The 19,002-nt window shown below is 42.3% G+C and overlaps 1 protein-coding gene across 1 annotated transcript in view; it reads right to left on the bottom strand.

Annotated features, from left to right (window-relative positions):
• The window catches only part of LOC126183518 (facilitated trehalose transporter Tret1-like), a 289,097-nt gene that overhangs the window by 34,226 nt on the left and 235,869 nt on the right, over positions 1 to 19,002 (bottom strand). The gene's annotated exons all lie outside the window — the stretch shown is intronic.

Genomic DNA, 19,002 nt, shown 5'->3' with positions numbered 1-19,002 from the left:
CGGTAGCGCTGCGGAACGCTCCTTCAACTACAGAGTGCATTCTGCTTTTCTTTTTGTACTTGTATTGTCTGTTTCGTGGCAAATGATGGTACTTCCTTTAAAAATGGAGTGATGTTGGTATTGTATATTACCACGTTGCTTCTATGTTATCAGATGAAGGACTAATGAAATACATGAGAGAAATTTGGTAGTGTTTTATTATTGCAGTTTCTTTACTTATTCGGGAGGACGACGGTTCAATCCCGCGTCCGACCATCCTGATTTAGGTTTTCCGTGATTTCCCTAAATCGCTCCAGACAAATTCCGGGATGGTTCCTTTGAAAGGGTGCGGCCGACTTCCTTCCCAGTCCTTCCCTAATCCGATGACACTGATGACCTCGCTGTCTGGTCTCCTTCCCCAAACAACCCAACCCAACTTAAGCCAATCTTTACTTATCTCCTGTTACTGGTCTCATGCTGTGCTCCTCCCACTAAAACGTTTCCGTACTCTGTTTTATGCTGTTATTTATACCAGTTTCTGCATGTCACTGCTTTCTGCGTTGTAGTCTTGGAATTTAAATGATCATTGTAATACTGTGCCATGAGGTTACAGTTATGAACATATAGTGCAGCGCGAATATGATAGTTGACAACAATGCACTTAGACGAAAGGGAATGAGTAGTGGTGATACAAGGTACCCTCGGCCATGCACCGTATGCTGATTTTCGGTGTAGGTCTATGTATGTAGATGTAGACATTAATGACTGATTCACGTCGATCTTTCCTTTAGCCAACTCCTTACGGTTTTTGTACAAGTTCTGTAAGCAATATAATCTCAGGTATTGTTTGCGCGCTTAAATTGGTGAGTGCCACTAACGTATTCTAGTACGGAGCATTGTTTTCTCTGATCTCCTTGATACCGGACGTTGATAACAGGCCACTGGTGCGTGTTCCTTAGCGACGTAAAACACATTAACTTTTACGAATCTTCATCCGGTCTTGTGGTCTGTAACAGCTGCTATTCGTGTACACAGTTCCGGCCAATAGAAATCCGCTGTGAAAAACTGAAACCCAGCAGGCATCCCCGTAATGTGAAACAATAATATGGTGCTGGGCTGACAAAGCCCTACTCAAGACTCCCCCAAAGGAGAGACATGGCTGTCTACTTGAGCGTTGAACTAGCTTTTTAAGCGCAACCACATGATAAATCGGAAGAAGTTTTGTAGGAGGATGAGGCACCAATGGTAATCATAACTTAAGATGCGTAGAAGCCATTAAAGCTATGTTAAAAATGGAAATAGAGTAGAAATTGTAAGTTGATAACGTGTCTACGTCTATATAATAGGCCTACTCCGCAAAGCAGCATACGGTGCATGGCGGAGGGTACCTTGTATCTGTATTAGTCATTCCCTTTCGTCTCCCACTCGCAAATGGAGACAAAGACAAACCTCCCTCTATATGCTTCTGTACGACTCCTGATTTCTCTTACCTTGCGTCCATACGAATAATGCGCATCGGTGGCAGTAAAACCGTTCAACAGTCTTTAATAAAAGCCGGTTCTCTAAACATTCTCAGTAGTGTTTTGCGAATAGGCCATCTTCTTACCTCCATGGAATATTATATGTTTTCACGTAGCATTTCCGTAGTGCTCACATGTCGATCGAATCTGCCGGTAATAAATCTAGCAGCACACCTCAGAACTGCTTCGGTGTCTTCCTTTAATCCGCCCTGAGGGGGATCCCAAACACACGCGCAGTGTTCAAGAATGTGTCGCACAGATCTCCTGTACGTGGTCTCTTTGTACATGCGTTACACTTAACGAGAATTCTGCCAATAATTCGAAGTCGACAATTCGCCTTCACTACACCCGACCTCAATTTCATGTTTCTTCGCAACGTTACACCAAGATATTTAATTGTCGTGACTGCCTAGCAGTACACAATAATATTGCGTAGCCGTTTGCATAGGACACACGTACAGCATTGATTTAGGTGTGATACAGAGTAATTCTGTCTTCGTCTGCTGGTGGTACTTTAAACTCAATCCATATTTTGTGTGTGTGGGGGGGGGGGGGGGCGGGGGGGGGGAGAGGTGGAAGGGATGGGGCGAACGCTTTGCACTTACTCTCTTATTAAGAAGACTTAAATAAACTTTACATGCGACCAGTAGTCACTGAAGTAACAACAAGGGACTAAAATAACGTAGCAATTTTAGCGAGTAATATAATGATTGCTTTTAGGAGACGTTGTCAGAAAGAGCAACTTCTGAGCTGCAGGTAGCCTATACCAGAAACATATACCTATGTGGGAACTCCGCACAACACCGTACTGTCTGTGGTGGAGGGTACATAATGACCCAGGATCCTTTTAATATCATTATATTCGATTCATGGGTTGCATACGTGGAGAGCTGCTGTCGGTATGTCCCCTTGCAAAGCCTAATGTCTTTCAATAAGCAATGCGTATACTGGAGGAAGTAGATTTTTCCTTGATTATTTGCGGAAAGCGTACATTTGAAATTTTAAGTGTGTTCCCTTTGTGACGTACAATCGTCTTGCTGTAACTTCCCCCGCTGGAGTCTGTTGAGCGCTTCTTTTACGCTCTCGTGCTTATAAACTTGTGGCGAATCGAGAAGAGAGGCTCCTGTTTCAAGCTTTCGTCTCCCTTCCGGTAATCCCAAAAAGTAAGAGTTTCATATTTGTCACGACAGAGGCTATATGACGACTTATTTCGTTGATGAATTACAGCGGAACATTAAATAATGAAAATGTATTTTCACTGGAGATAATGTATTACTCAGACATGTAGATTCATGAATGCCTTCATCATATCTTCCTAAAAATGGTTCAAACGGCTCTGAGCACTATCGGACTTAACTTCTGAGGTCATCAGTCCCCTAGAACTTAGAACTACTTAAACCTAACTGACCTAAGGACATCACACACATCCATGCCCGAGGCTGGATTCGAACCTGCGACAGTAGCGGTAGCGCGGTTCCAGACTGAAGCGCCTAGAACCTCTCGGCCACACAGGCCGGCATATCTTCCTACATTCTATCATATTTGGTGATCTCCCTACTCGCCAGACGTCGATAAGTTGAGCGAAGAGCTACTGTAGCACTGTAGCACTGCGCAGGCTAAATTAACTCACTGTAGTACGGATTCGGTCCATGACACTATCCTCACTTCAGAACCTTAATGGGCTACCACAGGTCTGGCCTCCGTGTACTGGTGGCACTTTGTACCCAAGTAAGAATTAAAGTTCGGTAGAATTCCTCCACATATGAAAAATGTGTAATGACACGTGTCCAGCAAGTGTAGTCTTTAGAATACTAAACCTTTTTATCAACTCGCAGCTAGCTCTTATAGTGCCACAAATCAAAAGCCAGCGAACATGCTAATTATACCAGCGGAAAAAAAGGTTTACACCTACGCAAAGCAGCCGAGACTCGTTATAAGCACGAAAACTCAGATGGGTGCATCACTTGTGGGTTCTTTCCTCGTTCCTGCTTCTGAGGTTCGACTGGCACTTGGAGTCGTGACGGCCGTTTACCTCGTGACCCGACAGTCGTGATTGAACGAAGGATGCCGGAAAAAATTATCTTACAGCAGCTGCTGCGGGGTCCCATTAAGTAACCAGTTCTTACGCTGATTTCTTTTTAATGCACTCAAAAATAAAACAAAAACGTTTTTGTTCCCGCCAGACTTACACTTGCTTATAAATGTACGAACATTACAACACTTAGAAGGATAACTTTATAACACAGCTTAGGGACATAAGCAATATACAAATAATTAGTACTGAAGAACTGTGCATAATTTTCAGGTCACGAATTCCATCTGGTGTTAAGCCTGCACGCTGTGCAATCAGAGCCACTAAACATCGTTGTATGAAATCAAAGAAGACCGTATGTGGTCCTGAGGATTCTCCCAATACGTGGTATGTATGTGGCGCCACGAAACATCAGAAGCGGAACCTGGAGAACCGTGACGAATGAGTTATCCGTCAAGTGTATAAGGAGCAGTTCATAATAAGTAGCTCTACGCCCAACATGCCCTCATCTCACCGAAATACTGTCTGCGGGGGGGGGGGGGGGGGCAAATGTTGCTGAATTAAATTATTGCGACAAATGGAAAACTCGTAGGGAGACAGTTCAAATGGCTCTGAGCACTGTGGGACTTAACTTCTGAGGTCATCAGTCCCCTAGAACTTAGAACTACTTAAACCTAACTAATCTAAGGACATCACACACATCCATGCCCGAGGCAGGATTCGAACCTGCGACCGTACGGTCGCGCGGTTCCAGACTGTAGCGCCTAGAACCGCTCGGCCACTCCAGCCGGCGGACACAGTTCAAACATTCAAATAATTATTCGCTACGACTTAAAGTTCATTATTTATACAAGCTGTCTAGTTTCTTTTATGGGTAATTAGTAATGTTAAAAGTAAGAACTGTGAATCTCACATCACCAGTGTTGCTTTTTCAGTGTTTGTAATTACATTCCTAGTGTTGGAGGTGAACTGCTGTTTGACAATGACTGAGTAGCCGTAGACGTTTGTCTTGGACCTTTATATTTATTAAAGACAATGATAGTAAACTAAGTGGACAAAAATCGAAATAATTGCACATTCTAAAATACTGATCGTCATTTGTGGACAAAGGCCGCCGTCGATACTGACTGCTATGGTAGTGCAGTGGATGTTACGTGGTCTAACATTTTCTAACAACAAAAACTGAATCTCTTTACGTATTTAACAGCCGGCTGGACATTAGAATCATAGTTTGTTACAACCAACAGATAAATCCGTTCATGGTACGAACTGTACTTAACGAACTTCTACAACTTACGGAACGTACGATATACCAGTATTATTGTCAAGCCAATCGGAGAAGCACCAACAGAGAAAATACGATTAGTGCATAATATTTTTGTGTCATTAGCTAGTTTTATGCAAGAGGGCTAGCATCAAAATTTGAAGAAAAAGGAACACAGCTCGTTCATCTTTTTCCCACCTCTTGCGTTAAAGTGCAAGAAATGTAAACAGGGTAAAAAGTTCAAAGTTTTAGGGTGCGCATATTGATGAGACCTTAAACTGAAAAAAGAAGTCGTGCTAAAACTTTAATTAGGTTCAGCAACTTTTGCAACAAGAATAATTGCCAACTTATTTTCATTCTCTGGGCGTGTCTTTGGTCAAATGCTCGTATCTTTGAGTGTCCTCCCATTAAATAACTATTACAGTCTGCTGTGTAGCATCTAGAGGAAACGTCTCAAGTGTAACTGCAGAAGTATTTACCTACGATGTATATCTGAAGCAATGTTTACGTCGAACCCGAGGATGGACCCGAGAGCACAGCAAAGACGTTCCGGAGAGCGAGAGATGCGTCTAGGTTTCAGGAAAGTGAGCTCGGATTCGTCGAGAAAGCAGTTAACGACGAAACCTTATCTGCCTTTAATTAGACTCTCCCTCTGCGAGCAAAGCAAAACGCGAGCCAGCAACAATCGACCAGCGAAAGGCTTTTGATGTACCCCTTCTGGCTGCACGGATCTTTGTCTCGACCGGTTTTATTCTGAGCCCACGCCACAATTTGTAATTTAGACTCTCCCACTGCTTGTACTTTTTGGGTACTGTTATTACACGACGATGTATAAATCATAGCTTTCAATGGTACATGTGTGACATTCATTTATTGTGTTTTCCGAGCCTATAACAAGAAGATACCACCAAACGCAGGGAGCGTACGACTGATTTAGTTTTATTTACGGAAGTAAAGTATTCAAGCCTGTCGAACTTATTACTCGGATCAATCACTAACCATTTTATATATTCCATTTTTGTTGTTAATGTAGTCCATTTTTAGTTCAACTGTTTGACAAATAATGTGTAACATACTTCTTGTATGTCTCGCACCACAGTCATCAGTGTGAGACTGAAGTTTCAATGAAACTGTAAAATATATTTAGTGATGAACATAACTTTTAATAGTTTGCTAGTTTAAACACGTGCTTGAACTCAGTGTAGAGTTTGAACAGATTAGAAACGTCTAACACCGTAGTAACAAGTGTTATTAGAGAATTTTAATGATATGATAAGGTTATTGTACTCCATACTAATGACAAAATTTCATGAGGGAAAGTCAACTGCTACACTTATCATTAATCCTCGAATCATTAGGGGTGTAGTCTACATCTACATCTACATCTATACGATGCGTGTCGACGGGCACTTCAGATACAGGTGTCACTTCCTCCTTTTCGTGTAAAGTTACGAATGGTTTGCGTGAAGAACGATTGCTGGTAAGCCTCTGTGTGGGGTCGATTCTCTCTAATGTTATCTTCATGATATTTTCGCGAGATATATATAAGAACCTACCCCCATGAACCATGGACCTTGCCGTTGGTGGGGAGGCTTGCGTGCCTCAGCGATACAGATGGCCGTACCGTAGGTGCAACCACAACGGAGGGGTATCTGTTGAGAGGCCAGACAAACATGTGGTTCCTGAAGAGGGGCAGCAGCCTTTTCAGTAGTTGCAGGGGCAACAGTCTGGATGATTGACTGATCTGGCCTTGTAACATTATCCAAAACGGCCTTGCTGTGCTGGTACTGCGAACGGCTGAAAGCAAGGGGAAACTACAGCCGTATTTTTTCCCGAGGACATGCAGCTCTACTGTATGATTAAATGATGATGGCTTCCTCTTGGGTAAAATATTCCGGAGGTAAAATAGTCCCCCATTCGGATCTCCGTGCGGGGACTACTCAGGAGGACGTCGTTATCAGGAGAAAGAAAACGCGTTCTACGGATCGGAGCGTGGAATGTCAGATCCCTTAATCGGGCAGGTAGGTTAGAAAATTTAAAAAGGGAAATGGATAGGTTGAAGTTAGATATAGTGGGAATTAGTGAAGTTCGGTGGCAGGAGGAACAAGACTTTTGGTCAGGTGAATACAGAGTTATAAATACAAAATCAAATAGGGGTAATGCAAGAGTAGGTTTAATAATGAATAAAAACATAGGAGTGCGGGTAAGCTACTACCAACAGCAGAGTGAACGCATTATTGTGGCCAAGATAGACACGAAGCCCATGCCTACTACAGTAGTACAAGTTTATATGCCAACTAACTCTGCAGATGATGAAGAAATTGATGAAATGTATGATGAGATAAAAGAAATTATTCAGGTAGTGAAGGGAGACGAAAATTTAATAGTCATGGCTGACTGGAATTCGAGAGTAGGAAAGGGAGAGAAGGAAACATAGTGGGTGAATATGGACTGGGGGAGAGAAATGAAAGAGGAAGCCGTCTGGTAGAATTTTGCACAGAGCATAACTTAATCATAGCTAACACTTGCTTCAAGAATCATAAAAGAAGGTTGTATACATGGAAGAATCCTGGAGATACTAGAAGGTATCAGATAGATTATATAATGGTAAGACAGAGATTTAGGAACCAGGTCTTAAATTGTAAAACATTTCCAGGGGCAGATGTGGACTCTGACCACAATCTGTTGCCTATGAACTGTAGATCAAAACTGAAGAAACTGCAAAAAGGTGGGAATTTAAGGAGATGGGACCTGGATAAACTGAAAGAACCAGTGGTTCTAGAGAGTTTGAGGGTGAGACAGGTGAAATACCCTCAGACTTCAAGAAAAATATAATAATTCCAATCCCAAAGAAAGCAGGTGTTGACAGATGTGAAAATTACCGAACTATCAGTTTAATAAGTCACAGCTGCAAAATACTAACGCGAATTCTTTATAGACGAATGGAAAATTGGTAGAAGCCGACCTCGGCGAAGATCAGTTTGGATTCCGCAGAAATGTTGGAACACGTGAGGCAATACTGACCCTACGACTTATCTTAGAAAACAGATTAAGGAAAGGCAAACCTGCATTTCTAGCATTTCTAGACTTAGAGAAAGCTTTTGACAATGTTGGCTGGAATACTCTCTTTCAAATTCTAAAGGTGGCAGAGGTAAAATACAGGGAACGAAAGGCTATTTACAATTTGTACAGGAACCAGATGGCAGTTATAAGAGTCGAGGGGCATGAAAGGGAAGCAGCGGTTGGGAAGGGAGTGAGACAGGGTTGTAGCCTGTCCCCGATGTTATTCAATCTGTATATTGAGCAAGTAGTAAAGGGAACAAAAGAAAAGTTCGGAGTAGGCATTAAAGTCCATGGAGAAGAAATAAAAACGTTGAGGTTCGCCGAAGACATTATAATTCTGTCAGAGACAGCAAAGGACTTGGAAGAGCAGTTGAACGGAATGGACAGTGTCTTGAAAGGAGGATATAAGATGAACATCAACAAAAGCAAAACGAGGATAATGGAATGTAGTCGAATGATGCTGAGGGAATTAGATTAGGAAATGAGACACTTAAAGTAGTAAAGGATTTTTTCTATTTGGGGAGCAATATAACTGATGATAGTCGAAGTAGAGAGGATATAAAATGTAGACTGGCAATGGCAAGGAAGGCGTTTCTGAAGAAGGTAAATTTGTTAACATCGAGTATAGGTTTAAATGTCAGGAAGTCGTTTCTGAAAGTATTTGTATGGAGTGTAGCCATGTATGGAAGTGAAACATGGACGATAAATAGTTTGGACAAGAAGAGAATAGATGCTTTCGAAATGTGGTGCTACAGAAGAATGCTGAAGATTAGATGGGTAGATCACATAACTAATGAGGAGGTATTGAATAGAATTGAGGAGAAGAGGAGTTTGTGGCACAACTTGACAAGAAGAAGGGATCGGTTGGTAGAACATGTTCTGAGGCATCAAGGGATCACAAATTTAGCATTGGAGGGCAGCATGGAGGGTAAAAATCGTAGAGGGAGACCAAGAGATGAATACACTAAGCAGATTCAGAAGGATGTAGATTGCAGTAGGTACTGGGAGATGAAGAAGCTTGCACAGGATAGAGTAGCATGGAGAGATGCATCAAACCAGTCTCAGGACTGAAGACAACAACAACAACATATATAAGAAGAAACAGTATATATTGGTGGACTCTTATAGAAACTTACGCCCTCTATCAGTCCTATCTGGTACGGATCTAAAACTGCTGAGCAATATTTAGTTCCTTGAGTATAGTTTGCGTAAACTGACACGGTAAGAAAAGGAGTTACGACATACAACACAATACAAGATTACGCACCAAAAACGCAAAACACGGAAAACTCTGTGGCGAATTTGATGATGCAGTAACTTCTTCTTTCAGTGAAACGCGGATACTTTGTACGTAAATTTTTCATGATTGAATAAGACAGTCAGCTAGGAAACTTAGGCGTAGCAGTTAGCACTGTTATTCAGCTGAGATGAAATAAAACGAAATAAACAAACAGGAAATACTTTCCTGATGTTGAGTTAGACAATGACGAATTGCGTCACTACAGTTACGAAACCGCAGCTATGATCATCGTCAGACGCGGAGCTAGCTAACCGCAATGTACCCACACAGTCATTATGAATCTTTTTCTGACGTTTCCTACTTGGACCGGAGATAAAATACACCTACAGACAATTATCTAACGACTACCTTGACTTTAAACGCGCGTAATTTACACTAGGTCTAACCGTGTCTGTTACGAATATCAATCGTGATAGACAACTAACTGTAACTTAATCGCTTCTATTGATCTTCCCACTCCGCTTTACTTAGGACAGTACTTCCATCATCTGGTGTATTTACTGAAATTAACAAGACATACACGATTTGTACATCTGACTCTTTTGGACAGAGAGTTCCGCTTTCTACAGAAAATTTACGTACTTGTAGAATCCAGCCTGTGGCTACTGAAATAAAACACCATAGGTTTCCCAGAGAAGTCTATCTGTTGTTAATTTAAATAAAACCATCTTGATGAAGGCATCACCTTGCGAAACACCCAGTTGGAATATCGATGAAACTGATTGGCTACCGTTTTTGGAATTTCAGTTACCTTCCTTAATGTTAATTTTGAAGGTAAGTGTTTTGTGAAATTTTAGCAGAATTAGTGAGGGGGTTTTGATTGGTGGAGTTTTAGACGAACAGATTTGCGTAGCAGTTGCCTATAGCAGAATGAAGGAAGTGCTTTTAGCCAGTGCGTTACAGTAGCTTTCGTACGTGCAGATTCCAGTACCGTGAAATCTTAGCCTGATTTATAAATGTAATATCTAACTCGTAATTGCAACTGCTTATTACCAGTGGCAAGCTACACTGCATATAAACTTACAACACTGATCTAACTTTAAATATATAGCAACAACTGTGTATAGTGTCATTTACTCGGAATAAGAGAATCAGAGGCAGCTTTTCTACGAACAGCCTTTCAGAATTTGCAGCAAAGGTATAGAAATCTGTAATGTGCAACTTTGACAATGGTCCCTGGGGAAAGAAGATGCTTCGAAACATTTGGTAGGCGGGATAATAGTTAAAGCAGATGACCTCCGTACCGGAAGTAAATGTGGATTTAAGCAGAGTAGCGGTCTGGTTGCGGATGGCATCTATGCTTCGAGAAGATTCCATGACGCGCTCTGGCTATTTAAATCAGACTTGACCTGCCAGGGTTGAGCGAGATCCTTCAAACCGGTCTGACGCCTTCCTTGCACAGAGTGGGCTGGTCAGGGCAGTAGCTGCGGCTCGTAATCGTGTTGCCGCTGTTTACTGACTTGCTCAGTTCCAGATTTTTAGCAGTGGAAATGCACCTTTAGTCTCCTACCATGTGTGGTCATGGAGTCTCTCACAAATGTTCTTTCTCGGCACAAGTGATGTAACGAGTCTCAGAAAAATCTTCAGATATATTATATATGTTAATTACTAGCGAAAACTGACACCGCTGAAGCAAAAACGTTCGAGTAAACATGTTTCCGCAAGTGAGCCGTTCTATAATGTGTGGTTATGATACGCCACTGCGTTCAGTATGAACTATTGTCCTAGTTAGGGCAAATGTTTTCATAATCTAAAAGTTTGCAATTAGCTCTCCTTAACAGTACTGCTTGAGTACGTTACATACTACTGTTTATTGTGCACACAACCCTGTTAAAGGAGATATTTCACGCACCGTCCTCGCCTTTGAGGGCAATAATGCACTTGCTTCTGCAGTGACTTTCGAATGCTTCAAACATCTCCGGATCATCTCATAAAAGTTCACCAGACAGTACCATTATCTGTTCTATTTCTTTATCCGCATAAGCGGGAGTGCTGTACACGTCACTTCTGAGAACATCCCAGACAGAAAAATCTTGAGAATTGAGGGCTGAGATACAGGTCCTACTCGACCTGTTCATCTTGGACCATATTGACGAGTTTGATATCTTACATTAGCTGCCGAATGTGCTGGTGACCGATCATGCATGTCCTACATTCCCTAGCCGTGAGCCATGTGTGAAATTTTAGTACCATTACATGGGGCTTAATTGAAAAGTTTATATTTCAAATACATTCGTACTAACTAGATCAATATTTAATAGAGAACTTAGTGGCGGGTTGTAAACACCCGCTCGCAGTTCTCTCTCAAACGGCTCGTTAGTGGATCCATGTTTTCTGGAAACTTTTTTCCTTCTATTATCGTACACTTTCAGCCATGTCAGTTTCCGCTGTTAATTATTACACGCCTAAATGTACAATCTTTCAAAATCCTTTTGTGATCCAGGTCTACGAACGCTAGACGTGACGTGCAAAGGGTGACTGACATAATGAAGACTTTACAAAGTAGACTAGTGTTGATAACACTATGCCCATCTTTGTTGTTTAAAGATTTGTGCATGAGTGCAAACTTTTTTGCTAAAGACGCGAATCGTAAAAATTTCGGGAATCAGCGTGAGGGTGAGGGGGAGGGAGAGTTTAGGCATTTATGTGCAGGCAGAGTCATGGTTTCCGTAGTTTCTCTGTATTATCTGAGACAAATCCTTAAATGATATTTTGAACAACGCAGTGTCCTAGTCATCCCAGTTTTATTTTACACCTAAGCTAGAACGGTGCCTCTAATGACCTTGATGTCGATGCGACGTTGAATTCCAGTCCTCCTCCGCAATCAGCGTGAAGTGGGATGTTGGGCTCCTGAAAGCACGCAACCCTACATACTTGTTGGTACTTCTGCCAGCGGACTGTCAGGAGTATAACGTTCTTTGCGTTCAGCGCAGAACCGACCATGAGAGAGTGAAAATGTGTCAAAAAAATTTAACCATGAGTATAATGGCAAGTTGGTCCACATTTAGAACGCATTACAGCAACGATTCTGCGTAGTGTGGATTCGGCAAGTCCTTCGTAGGGCCGGCGCGGTTCTAGGCGCTACAGTCTGGAACCGCACTACCACTACGGTCACAGGTTCGAGTCCTGCCTCGGGAATGGATGTGTGTGAAGTTGTTAGGTTAGTTCGGTTTAATTAGTTCTAAGTTATAGGAGACTGATGACCTCAGTAGTTAAGTCCCATAGTGCTCAGAGCCATTTGAACCATTTTGAACCTTCGTAGGTTTCTGCACGTACGTGGCACTAGATGTCTCCACACAGGCCATGATTTACGGTAAATTACATGCCAGTGGTTTATGGGCGCGGAGCAGACGCCCCATACCAGATGTGTCTCAACAGGTTCATTTCACATTAGCTTGGTGGCGAAGACGTCAACGTGCGTTCCCATGTAATGCACCTTACACCACTGTATCACGATTCCGGCCTTGTGGCACAAACAGTTATCATGCTGGAAGATGGTATCGCCGTCGGGGATGTCCCCATAGCATTATATTGCCAAATACGGCCTGTGTACGTAGCGCGGTGCATGTTTCAAGCAGGCGGTCATCTCTGTAATAGCTTTCCGGGCGCGACCATCGACCTGATGTATCAAGAAACGTGATTAAACCGACCAGGAGACACGTCTCCATTCATCCGTTGTCCAATCGCAATGATCCTGTGCCCACAAGATGTTGTTGGATGAACATAGGGACACGTCGGGATTCTCTGCTGCAGAGCATCAAGTTCAACGATGTGCGCTGATCGGTTTACACTAAAACACTTGAGCCTGTTCCAGCACTGTATTCTTATCGTCCGATCTACTGCACAGAACGGACAAGTCTCCGACTTCCACGCTCTGCGATGAGGCGTGGATGTCCAACTCTGTCGCCTGCTAGTAGCTTCGCAGTCGTTCATCCATTTTCCATAGGTGTTCGTGATAGTAGCACGCGAACAGCCAACAAGATTCGCGGTTATCGAGATATTCGTTCCCTTGTGCTGCGCCATGAGATCTTACCCTTTGACAAAGTCTCTTATGTCAGTGGATTCCCCAATTTGCGACCCGCTTCGTCGATGAAATGGTTCTCAATTGGTTTCTGCTTCGCTTATATTCTTTCCTTACTGCGTCACGTACCCGCAACACCATCACGTGACATTCAGTCTCACGGCAAGCACTGATCATAATGTTCTGGCTCAGTGTGGGGTATATGTTGATCCACGATCACTATGGAAAGAATGAATCGTATGTTAACATCGTAAAATCAAGACGACGTATGACAGAACACGACACTTCGTATCACTGGAAGTCTGTTATTAATTCACCATTTATGTAGGGACTGGCTGTTTCATTGGAGGCGAGTATTTGTATTAGACTGGTTTAGAGCTTCTTGATGCGATTGTGTTGAAGCTGCACATCCTAAATGAAAGGCAGATGCGTATCAAAGCTATCGGAATGCCATAATCGCCGGATAAAATAATGCTGGAAGTAAGAAGAAAAATGAGCTGCAGTGCGGCTTCTACATCGGACGATCGAAGGTAGTGCTAACCGGTTACGCATCGCTGTTCTAAAATCAAGGTAAACTGCGAGTGACCTTTGTTATTGACTGGTTGCCGCAATGAGTATTTGACAACATAAACAATATATCCCATCCAGTACGGCCATACCTGTTTAAGTACTTTGGTAACTAGAGCATCAACTACACGTATTTTTTTTTGTTTGCATCGGATAAAAGTTTTCTTAAGTTCTTAACTTCCTGTCAGTTGTGTCATTCGATTCTTCCGTTGCTTCTTTACAATAATACTTCATATTTACCAATAGAAAGTTTAAAATGTAACAGTTCTATTGAAATATTTGCCGTAAAGTAATGGGCTTCTGGCTGCATGAGGTCTTCACGAGTCTTTAACTATCATCACGGAAGACAATAGTGTGCTGTAAAACACTAGAAATACCGTTGTCGTAACATGTTTTCCTGCTGCATGGAGAAAATTAAGGATTTCGAGCTTCTTTTCTTTTTCAATTTTATACACTTTGGAACATTTCATGCGGGAACTTTCATTAGAAAGAATAACAGTCTTCCGAAAATACCACAAAAAATGATGTGAAACGAGGAAACCTCTCGTAGCGAACACCACTATTAGGATATGAAAGGAAGCCACAATATTTACTCTGTTATATCTATTAAGGTTCGGATTACAAAAGAAAATAGTTAAAGTTTCGTTTTTATTCTGAAGATTTAGAAACATCGACTACTCAGTGGCCTAGAATTGGATATTAAGTGTAAGATTTGCAAAGCATATGTTATTGGACGGTGTTACGGAAATCTAGTATCAAAATTAGAGCTTGTAATATAGGAACAAACTTTTCCATGAATCACGGAGGTTACCTCTGAATCTGTGTGCATGGTTGCGTTGTATTAGATGTAAAATTAGCTGGAAACACCAGTATCTGTGGCACCGTAGGCCTGCGATAAGAACGCGCGCTGTTGGACGAAGCGGCCTCACGTAATACGTAACACACAATTCTGAAATAAATTTGTCTGAAGTGACTTGCCGAATAGCCCTTTTCAAGAGTCGTATAACAGTGCAACGTACGTTTTCTTGCACAAAGTATACTGAAAGGCTTGCCCTCAACAACGCACTGTGCAGTGGTTGCAGATTATCCATGTAGATAGATAGATAGATTTATACCGAGAAACGATGAGAGTAACGCATAGCACAGTGATACACGTGTACGGAACAGAAACCGTGAGCAGAAATCCCAGACTGGTAACACTGAGCAAGTGCGATAGACACGACAATAAAGTTGATGGTTATCTCTTGGCATTGGTGGAGTTAACGATAAGCTGGGACACTTTTAACTTCAGCATTCACGAACTTTCGTATATGTCAAACTTGTGTTTCATTTCACTGTTGCAAAACTGACTGAAGCGTAAATGACGACACAGATAGAAACCACTAGAGATTTCTTTGGCGCGTTATCACAGAGCTGAGACCTGTTCATGCCAGTTAGTCGTACCGTAGGGTAAGCAACCTTGACAATCTCTGTGCACAGCTGATTGCATGACCTTTTGGCGGACGACCGAAGAAGTGTAACATCAGTGTTTGAAACGATTGCAGAACTCTATCTATAGACAGTATCGATCAGTTAGTGTTGTTGGTGTTGTTCTTGTTGCCGTCTTAGACTTCGGTCCGAAGGCGTCTTTGATCAAGTTTTCCACGCTAGGCTAACTATGCAAGTTCCTTGGTCTCTGTATAACTACACTACAGGCCATTAAAATTGCTACAACACGCAGATGACATGCTACAGACGCGAAATTTAACCGACAGGAAGACGATGCTGTGATATGCAAATCATTAGTTTTTCAGAGCATTCACACAAGGTTCGGGCCGGTGGCGACACCTACAACGTGCTGACATGAGGAAAGTTTCCAACCCATTTCTCATACACAAACAGCACTTGACCGGCGTTGCCTAGTGAAACGTTGTTGTGATGCCTCGTGTAAGGAGGAGAAATGCGTACATTCACGTTTCCGACTTTGATAAAGGTCGGATTGCAACCTATCGCGATTGCGGCTTATCGTATCGCGACATTGCTGCTCGCGCTGGTCGAGATCCAATCACTGTTAGCAGAATATGGAATCGGTGGGTTCAGGAGGGTAATACGGAACGCTGTGCTGGATCCTAACGGCCTCGTATCACTAGCAGTCGAGATGACAGGCATCTTGTCCGCATGGCTGTAACGGATCGTGCAGCCACGTCTCGATCCCTGGGTCAACAGATGGGGACGTTTACAAGACAACAACCATCTGCACGAACAGTTCGACGACGTTTGCAGCAGCATGGATTATCAGCTCGGAGACCTTGGCTGCAGTTACCCTTGACGCTGCATCACAGACAGGAGCGCCTGCGATGGTGTACTCAACGACAAACCTGGGTGCACGAATAGCAAAACGTCATTTTTTCGGATGAATCCAGGTTCTATGTACAGCATCATGATGTTCGCATCAGTGTTTGGCGACATCGCGGTGAACGCACATTGGAAGCGTGTATTCGTCATCGCCATATTGAAATATCACCCATCGTAATGGTATGGGGTGCCATTGGTTACACGTATCGGTCACCTCTTGTTCGCATTAACGGCACTTTGAACAGTGGACGTTACATTTCATATGTTTTACGACCGGTGGTTCTAACCCTTCATTCGACCCCTGCGAAACCCTACATTTCAGCAGGATAATGCACGACCGCATGTTGATGGTCCTGTACGGGCCTTTCTGGATACAGAAGATATTTGACTGCGGCCCTGTCCAGCACATTCTCCACATCTCTCAGCAATTGAAAACGTCTGGTCAATGGTGGCCGAGCAACTGGCTCGGCACAATACGCCAGTCACTACTCTTGATGAAGTGTGGTATCGTGTTGAAGCTGCATGGGCAGCTGTACCTGTACAACCATCCAAGCTCTGTTTGACTCAATGCCCAGGCGTATCAAGGCCGTTATTACGGCCAGAGGTGGTTGTTTTCGGTACTGATTTCTCAGGATCTATGCACGCAAATTGCGTGAAAATGTAATCACATGTCAGTTCTAGTATAATATATTTGTCCAATGAATACACGTTTATCATCTGCATTTCTTCTTGGTGTAGCAATTTTAAAGGCCAGTAGTGTACATCAAATCGGAACTGCTTATTGCACTCAAACCATGGTCTCCCACAACAATTTTCACCAGGTATGCTTCCCGTCATGACCAAATTAAATACACCTTCATCCCACAGACTTTCCACATCAACGTAGCCTTTCTTTTTAGTAAAATGGCGGCACAAAAGTATTTTCTCTTCTATTAGTTACAGTACGTCTTCCATCGTATGTCCCGTGCTTCCAGAAAATAATAATGAAATAAAAGGATCCACCCTCTAGCAAGATCAGTTTTATCTTATTCTCCAAATGTGTTTCAGTAGTTTTTTATCACTTTACACAACAACGTATGCCATTAAATAGCTTAAACAGTTTGTATTATATCACAGATCTTATGAATGGGTTATCCCTAAACGCGTAATGAAATGAATAATAAAAAGTTATATTGGTGACCAAGACAAGTGTATTGCCTTTGAATATTTCACCACAGTTGGGTTATCTTCGAATCGTTTTTCATTTAATGATTCTGAAAGGTAAACATGCAAAATTTTTGCGTTGATAAGAAGTACGTTGACTTTTTTTTGCTTACATTACGCATGTCAGTTGGACTTCCCTTTTTTTTACGTTACGTGTGCTCTTTGGCTATCAAACGAAATGAGACACGAGCCTATATTAATACACCATGCCCTCTGCAACACAATGATATTAAGGCGACATCTGAATTGAACTTTTTGCCTAGGGTATAAATTCGAAACTACGTATTCGGGTATAAATATTGACATGTGCCCCGTATGCTGATTTGCTACAGCTGAGCTCAACTGTAGCTGTGGTTAGCGTCAGATGGGGCACACGCCAGTTTTTCACCTGATACAAATGTTTTGTGAGCATATTCTGTTTTCCTTGTTTCAACAGCCGGCCGGTGTAGCCGAGCGGTTCTAGGCGCTTCAGTCTGGAACCGCGCGACCGCTACGGTCGCAGGTTCGAATCCTGCCTCGGGCATGGATGTATGTGATGGCTTTAGGTTAGTTAGGTTTAAATAGTTCTAAGTTATAGAGGACTGATGACCTCAGAAGTTAAGTCCCATAGTGCTCAGGGCCATTTGAACCTTGTTTCATGATAACATTAGCCGATTTTTTGTCTTCACGCGTCTGAAGATGAGAAGTATATCATTGAATATTCGATGGTGCTGTCGTATCGCTGGGAACAGATGTGGCCAGCGGCTAGGCTGCTGGTTTCGGGGTCGCCGGCGTCCGCGCTTCGGTGCCAGCTAGCCCGTCACTCAGCTCAAGAGGCCGCATATCAGAAACTGGGTCAGCGCCGCTGAAAGGCTGCTCACAAACAGGATATTGTGTTGCGCCGCGCCGGCTACCTCGCGACGAGGTGCACTCACCTCACCTTACCTCTGTTTAGGTAGCCAACTCTCCTCTGTAGCATTTCGCATATGTCACGATACACATCGACACCGTAATATCTGCTTCGCTGCAGTAGCAAGAGGTCAAAATACAGTACACAGTACAAAGTCACATTCGCATACTGAAATTAAGTAACGAACAGTTTCAGTTGTCAAGAACCCATTTTTACGCTTCCTGTCACAAAGCAAAATGATTTGTTATTTAATTTATTCATATTTTTCTTTATCCGTTCGTTTAATTATAGCGATAAAGTTATAACCGTTATGACAGTTTTCTGATTTGTTTTTTCGTTTAAGCCAGATGTATTTCATTAACTCATTATGTATAACACGGCATTCGTTAGTCGATTTGTCACCCATTGTACTTTACCGTCTTAGCAAGTCCTAATGTCATTACAGCTGCTCTCAAGAATCTTTGTTTTTTGCGTCTTCTGGTTGTGTGACAATTTCCTACTTTTTTATTTCAAAGCGTCAGCAGGGTATTATTATTATTGTTATTACTATCATATTTTCTATAAAAACTTCTCTTACAATTACAATTTTATATTAATTCATGTTAAATACGTTTTACTAGCGAAAGACTTCAGAGTTTAAGTACTGACTAAGTAAAAACTATTTGGAACCTTGAAATTTGTTTCATCAAAACTGGAGGCAAGGTCTGTTGGGCGAACAGAGCAGGGTAATCAAATAACGAAAGACTGTCACTTTACGTTGAAATATCAGTACATATTTAGAAGTAATTCTCTGCAGTAGCGTCAAGAAACCAAATTATCTGTTAGTATGT

Source organism: Schistocerca cancellata, chromosome 4, assembly GCF_023864275.1.
Source record: "Schistocerca cancellata isolate TAMUIC-IGC-003103 chromosome 4, iqSchCanc2.1, whole genome shotgun sequence".
Classification (NCBI taxonomy): Eukaryota; Metazoa; Arthropoda; class Insecta; order Orthoptera; family Acrididae; genus Schistocerca; species Schistocerca cancellata.
Note: the sequence above shows the minus strand (reverse complement) of the source record. Positions and strands in the feature narration are given on the sequence as shown.